The sequence below is a fragment of the Hibiscus syriacus genome, unplaced genomic scaffold, assembly GCF_006381635.1.
Source record: "Hibiscus syriacus cultivar Baekdansim isolate YM2019G1 unplaced genomic scaffold, ASM638163v2 tig00110926_pilon, whole genome shotgun sequence".
Lineage (NCBI taxonomy): Eukaryota > Viridiplantae > Streptophyta > Magnoliopsida > Malvales > Malvaceae > Hibiscus > Hibiscus syriacus.
The window spans coordinates 97581-105879 of record NW_024062913.1 but is presented as its reverse complement, the minus strand read 5'-3'; positions in this window follow the sequence as shown (position 1 = coordinate 105879).

Below are 8299 nucleotides of genomic sequence, written 5' to 3'. Positions count from 1 at the left end.
AGCCCCATACTTCAAACTTTACTGCAAACACGAATAAACCTGACCAACAAAGCGATGATGCTTTTGATCCTTTCGATGATCGAAACCTACGTGGTCAAGTTTATTCAGTTCTGGTCAAAGAGGTATTGCAAGGATACCTCGACTTTGATGATGCCGAGGCATGGCGTTTCGACAACATTTGTCACGGATGATTTCAAGTCTACAAGTACATTTCATCTCGTACACTTGAAATTTTACACTTAAGTGATGTTGTGATGCACTATTTTGATGCGATTGGTTGGACTCCTTATTCCCATATTAGATGTGATACATATTTTTGATCTTGTATTTGTGTTTTATACCACTTTTTCTTTTCCTCAGAGACGTATCATTAGTTTTTTTATTAATGGGACAACACTTTAGAATGACGTTGAGTGATTTTAGCTTTTCTATGGGGTTCGTGACGAATGTCACAGACCATGGTTATCTAACGTCTTTACATGAAATTCTGTAGGATTTCAATATTGATATCGCCTATGCGACACTCACCGGCTTGGAGGGAGTTCAGTTTGATTATCGCACAACAAAGGCATTGAATATCCATGACTCGACTCTTTGATACATTCACTGATTCGTAGCATACAACTACTCCGGATGTAATGATACCACGTTCTGTTTAAGTAAGGTCGAACTATTCTTTTTGTAGTGCATGCAAATGAGAATGAAAGTAAATTTGGGATATTGGTTTATGCGCGCATTTGATAAGGTTGTGTGATCCAATCCTCCCTTAATTCTCAACCCTTATATTATGCATCTAGCTTCTCATTTGTTTTCATTAATATTTAATACTATGAATTTTACTTACGCTTTTCCTATGGATGCATTAGACTCTAGATGCTTGGACCCGATGAGCCTTATTGCTGGAACTCCTGTAGCTCCACACATTGTACCTCTCGACACCATTAAACATCTCCATGAGCGAGTTATCTTGAGGAGTACCAAGCCACCCTGGCACCGACAGCAAGCACACAACAAGATGTGCTCGAGGAGATGCAAGACATACAAATTCACCTCGCTTCCATCGAGACCAATCCCATCGAGATCATTTCGTACCTTCACCCGGGTCCATCTCGACGTGACCGCGACCGTGGTCGTCATTAAATCAGGGAGTATTCATTTTCCCTTTCTTTTGCTCTAAATTGAATTACATTTTGAGACACAATAATTTAAGTGGGGGGAGGGATAATGTTAAATTTTAGCTTGCTTGTTGATGGTAGGAATTGAGTAATTTTGATTTTGATATGTTTGAATTATTTATTGCATATTCTTTAATTTATTTGATTTTTTATTTATTTTGATGAATTTTTATCTTACTTTGAATTGAACATTGGATGCATGAGGGTTTGTTGGCATAACTAGTGAACTTTTCATGAAAGTTTTTTACATTTCATGGTTTATTGGTTGAATAGATGCTAGACTTGATACATTGAGCCTATTCTTGTGAGCTTTGAGCCTAGTTGAGCATACATGTTTCATTCTTGTTCTTTGTTTATTTGTATGTGTCTAGCTTTTTTTTTTGCATTCTAGAACTTGTGGTTTGATGCTAGTTGCGACTACATGCATGAATTTGATGTGTTAGTATGATAGAGGCACTTAGGATTAACATTTTCGCTACAAAAAAGCGTACCCTCTAATTTATCCCTTAGTGAACCACATTTGAGTCAATTTTCCATTTTCTTTGATTTTCACCTTATCAATTAAACCAAAAGCCTTTTTCTTTCATCTTCCCTCGAGATCATCCTTGTATCATTTTATTTCCACAAAAAAAGAAAAAAAAGATTCAGTTCGAAAAACAACAACCAAAAATAGAAAAAAATACTATTGGAAAATCCGTTTGATCAAAAAGGAAAAAAATAAAACTTTTTCAAACAGCAGGAAAGAAAAAAAGAAAAAAAACCTTTGTTAGAATGAAAAAAATGAAAAAATTGAATGTTTTAATTACCTTTCACCTATTCTTTTTCCTCCTTTTATTTTTCATTGAGCTTCATGTTAGTTCGTGGATTATTCCCAAATATTTTGATATCTTGTTTTGGCATTTTAAACATTTCCTTTCGACATTTATCCCTACCCATACCTTAGCCTCGTTACAACCCGATTCAAAGACCTCTTGACTTTTGCATCCTGTTAAATTAAAGTAGTGGAGGTTGGATTTAATCATAAGCTTATGGTAATGCTTTGACTTGTTTTGGCTTGAGCGTTTCTTTATCCTTAAATACTTTGAGCGGAATGAGTGAATCTCTTGTGAAGGTATCAAGTTTTGCATTATGAGATTAGTGATTCATTGGAATATCTTGTTTTGCCTTAACTTATTTCCTAGTTTTGCACTTGCTTGATTGTTTTCTTGTTTTAATTAATTGCTTTTATTTTGATTCATTAGATTATTAAAGTATGATGTGAATTATAGAATGGCAACTTATGATTTTGGCATGTTGATTGAGAAATATTTGAGGACAAAAATTAGATAAGTGAGGGGAATTTGACTAGTGTATATTTTGTGCAACATTTCATGATTAAATGCTCTTTGTTTATTCATCTTTATTACTAATTTGGGCGTTTTTACATGATTTCTGTGCAGGGCATTGACTTCTGAAAAATGTGCTTAAAAGGACTAAAAACTGAACTTTTTGTTCTGAAATCAAGGCTGGAACAGTGGGCATGAATTTGGGTATGAAATGTTGACGTAACAATGAGTCAGTAGCTTCTAGAAAGGTCCAGTCAACAATTCTAGAAGGTGGATGGACGACTGGAGCATTTTAAATTCAAGTTTAAGAATTATATTTTTAGGATTTATCTTTTTTATTTTCTTAGGATTATTTTTAGCATTTCTAGGGTTTCAAAAGACTATAAATACCTTCCTTAGGTGAGCCTAAACAAACATTACTCGAATCTTGAAGTTCTTTATTTATGTTTTTATAAAACTTCTTTCTTATTCTCTTAGTCGTATTTTCTTTATTTTTATATTAAAGCTTTTATTTTCAAAATGCTAAGTATGACTTGTTTTATGCTTAGCTAATTTTCTTTTAAGCCGAGGGCTAAAGCGATGATTCAACTCTAACATGAGATTTGAAAAAGAACTTAAATAATTTCAGAAATATCTCTCGATTTTTTGCCCTTATTTTCAAAATCAAAACAACTTTCAAAACCAAATACTGGTCATGATGTTGTTGCGATTAAACGTGTGGGAGGAAGGATCGACTTATTGAAAGAAAATTTGACTTCCTGGAAGCACACTTAACAAATTGATTGCTAAGAGGGAAACTGAGATCAAAATCTATTATTATTGAAACAACATAATCCGAGTCGGTCTTTTACGAACTCAACTGGATCTTGGTTTACAACAATTGATTTGATTAATTTCCAAAGCTGTGATCAAATGTTGCACTTGGGTATTTGGTATACAAAGCATATTCACAAGGATTGATCTTTATAGACAAGTAACCGACATGAATCTCAAAGTAAAAAACCACTTTCGATGGTATGAGGAAATCGAATCAAAACGATATCCCAAGGTTGATTTTACCATATTTAATTTACATTTTTTTAATCCTCTTCTTAATCTTCTTTCACCTTTCTTTTAATCTTCTATATTATTGTTTTTATTTTTACTTTCATTCTCTTCATCTACAAATTCCCCCCATTTTACTTAAACATTGTTCCATTTACCTCCTGGCTCAGAGATTAAATCAAGCATAAATCAGGGAGTTTCATTAGTCTCTGAAGAATCGACCCTTATTTCTCCTTTACTAAAATTAATTTCCTTTAAATATTATTTGAGAAGAAATGAATTATTTTGACTCGAAAAACAACCACGTCAGAGGCCCAACTTTTAAAATAAATATTATCGATCAACTCGGTCACATGCTTTATATTATTGTAGTACAATTTACGGGAATATTAAATGAAAAACCCTTTTTATTAATTTATTAGGGGAAAACCCATCTAGATTTAGTTGGAAAAATGACCCCCCCAAATTGGCCATTAAGAATACATCGCGTTCTACAAAATACGTTTAAGGACTTCGCATTACAGAACGCGAGATCCATCCGACGTGGAAGTGCTTTTCAGATAACTCAATTTAATATTTGGATAAAGGATCTCACGTTCTGCACATAGCGAGGTCCCTGAAAAATTAAATTGACTGAAGAATTTATCGAAGGTTTTATTACAAGAACCTCGTGTTTTGCACATAACAAGGTCCATGCATTTCTAACCCATGACACAAGGGTTTATAAGCATGTTCGAGGTGTTTTTTTGTCGTAAATTGAAAATTTATTGTAATTTATATGATTAGAGACATAATATTACTACATATCTTTCATTTGACGGTAATGTTAACACATACGAGACATTGCAAGCGAGATAAAAATCGCGTTGAAAATGGTTCCCAAGCTCGGTTTTGTACATGAATAACAAGCTAAAAAAGCTTGATAAACATTTTTAGGTGTATTTCTAGGAAGGTAATCAAAATATCTTATAATTTTTAAGCTTAGAGACGTAGTATTGCAAATTATCCTTCATTTGAAGGTAATATCGACACATACGAGACACTATAAGCGGGTAAAAATCGCGTTAAAAATTATTCGAAAGCAAAAGAAATTGAAAATAACGAATATATTTTGTTAATTAGAAAAGTAGTAGTACAATGAAAAAACACAATTAATTGATACGAATATATTTAGTTGATTAGAAAGTTAAAATATCGATATTTATACTTTGATGTTCAATACATTTAAATTTGAAAATGTTAATGAAGGTAATCAAAAGTTAAAATATTGATACTTATCCTCTGATGTTCAATATATTTACATTTGAAAAAGATGATGAATGTAATACTGAATGTTGATGAGTAAAGTTTCTTAGAGATCCTTATTCCATTATCAGTTCTAGAATACCAACTCACATTTTCCCTTTCAAAAGGAACATAACTTCTAGCACTGATATTGGCATAAGTACTCAAAGAAAATGACACTTGAGCAGAAAAAACCCCAATAAAATAGAAATTCTATCTTATAAAGACATCATCTTCTAGTGGCATGACTTCTATTACTGATAATGGCATAAGGACCTTTAATTGAGGAATTGAGGCTGAACAACTTGGAGGTAAGAAGCGCAAGGCTAACGAAGCAAGGCAAAAAGCTCATAACATTGTAAAAGAAACTCAAATAGTCAGATGAGAAATTGGAGGCATCTTCTTCTGGTGGCATGACTTCTAGCACTGATATTAGCATAAAGATCTCTAAGTTTCGTTCCAAGTTTCATGCCACTAGAAGAGGATCTCTTTATAAGCATGGACCTCACGCTCAATATTAAGATCGAGTTTAGTGCTACCCATCAAACTCTTTGGGCTCAAGTTTCTTCCTATACAATGCATATATAAGAAATGACTTCGTGTTCAGTAGAAAGCAAGGTCCTCAGAGATTCATGACAAGGCAGGGACTTCGCTTTTTGCAGAACGCGAGGTCTTTAGAGATTCTTGACATGGTAGCACCAACATACGCCATTTATATGACATGGCAATGGGTCTCACATTCTGTAAGGCGCAAGGTCCATATAAATTTTATCTATAAAAACGATAATCGTGTTGGATAGTTTCATATAAAATACCTTTCGACCCTTACCAAACTATAGGAAGATTTTCTGCAACGGTGCTTCATTCCGAAACTTTTTTTCTACACTTCCTTCAACAGCAAGATCAAGAAAAATGAGTTATATGATTTGGTTTCAAAAGAGCTTAGAAAATATACAAAATGACAAATTTCTTCATTATATCCTCACCTCATCAAATGCAAGTGACATTCACAAGATGTTTAAGGTTTACACACATGTCAGTGGTATGAATATCGAGTTGATTGTAAATGATGAAAATGAATATTCATCTATAAACGCAGAAGCAACTTGATTGTCATAAGACGAAAAGGCATGTCTGCTACATTACGACCGTTAATGACGGGAGAAAGAACAAATAATTGAAGAACTGAATTTAACATCGGACATTTATACAAACTACGAAGACAGAAAAACGTATTCCTCTTCTATTCATTTCAACTAAGTGTAACATCGTGTAGTTCTTTTTTATTAAGTTTACAAATTAGTATTAAAATATTAATATTAATATTAATATGTTTTATTAAATAAATATCCATAAAATATGATAGGTTGATGTATTTATGCATAAAACCAAACAAACATTTATCATATTGTTGAAGTATACTTTGATATTTTGATATACCAAAAAATAATTAATATTTTAAGAAATTTTAAGATTATATTCGATTAGGTCATTGTTGAAAAAAAATCGTTCTACAGAAAGTGAGGTCTTCAAAGATTCCTGAAGTGACGCGCCAAGGACCTCGTGTTTTACAGAAAGCGAGGATATTAATCTATTCTTGACGTGGCACAACAGTAAGGGGTTTTAAAACCAACGAGGGGCTTCGAAAACCATAACTACATTTTGGCCACTGCCTCAGTGGTTTCGAAACCATCTAAGGGGGGTTTCAAAACCATAAGTGAAGTTTTTGCTATTGTCTCAGTGGTCTCAAAACCACCTAAGGGGTTTTTGAAACCATAAGTGACCATATCTTATGTTATTTTTAAATCAATAACAAAAAATAGACAAAACACACACATAAGTGATCATCTGTGTAGTTAACCCTAACGTTTTGACCAGTAGGTGATGCACCAAAAATCAAAGAATTTAATTCCACAAGCAATGTATCCATTCAACATCTTTGTTGATGGGTTTAACTTCATGCCTTTCAAACATGTACTCAAACTGCACCATTTGATCATACAGATTCTGTTTAGATGTCAAAGATTCGTCCATAAATGTCATCAAAAAATTTGAAAAGAGATAGATGAGTTGAATGGGCTAATTCAAGATGGCCATAAATGATATCAATGAACCTTCGTAAAACGAAACCGATACTCCAAAATCCGCAAGCTTCAATGGGGCCCAACAAGGTATTACCAGCCTTTATACCTCTTGTGAAGATTGGACAATGCTTTAGAAAGATAAATAACTTTAAAATAATATTATGCTCCTAAATAATTAATCGAAATATAGAGGATCATAATTCATTAATTCTCTTTTTTATTCTGAATTTCTGGGTTGTTATTTTATATGAATAATAAATAGTTATATATGTATATATGTTTACAATCATAAAAATAACATAGTATGTTTGTAGACATTGACTATAGCAAGACCTCAGGCGTTGGGAAAGTAAAGAAAATAGGAGAAGAATGAATGATAGATGCAAAGGGAGAACCTTTACAGCTTGTTGACACAGTCTATGGGACAAGGGTCACAGGGGATATGTCTATGCCTGCTGGAAAGTGGTAGGGTATTTTGATACCAATTTAGCTTTAGAAATAATGAGAAAAATATTATACATTTTTAATAAAAAAAATAACATGATAAACTAAACGCAAAATTAAAATGTTGTATATATTACAAATCTTGACATGCTTAGTAAATTATATCTAACCAGTCAAATTCAATAATAATGGAGTTCATTATTGAGTTGACTGAGTTTGTAAATTGGGTTATTGTATTTTTAAAGTATATATTTATAAATATATATTCAATAATTTGAAAATTAATATATAATTATCGATCGTCCGGTAATTTAAAATGAATAAAATACTTACAAAATCATCATACCATAATATTAATAATTTATCCAAAGTTATGGTCCGCTTTTTGTTTCGAAATTCATAATGTCACCACAGGCCATTCTCCGTACATACTTTCCGTTTTTTACACTTCTATTTTTACTCTTCTAAACTCAGTCAGATTAAACTAGTTAGTCTAATGAGATAAACCATTAAATCTTTTAAATAATATCAAAGATTTGAATATTGATATTTACGAATAAAACAAATTGAATTACAAGAGTTATTCTCGACTCTGTAATTTTCGATTCGAATTATTCGATCAATAGATTAAATATCAATGATTAATTAAAAAAAACTCAGTCAGATTAAACATATCTTCATCCCTAAGTTGAGCATTCATTTTCAAGATTACAAACAAAGTGTGAAAGTGAAGGCCCCACTATCATCATTACCAAATCAGATGGATGAAAATGACTCATCAATATCCCTAAACTAATTAGAAAAGAATACGCTATCTTCACAAGTAAATAAGAACTGCACTCTTTTTTGCAATATTTGAAAAACATTACAAACAAAAACAGATACCAGTAATTTACACCTTATAAGAAAACGAATTCCATTACATGATTAAAAAAAGCCGGGT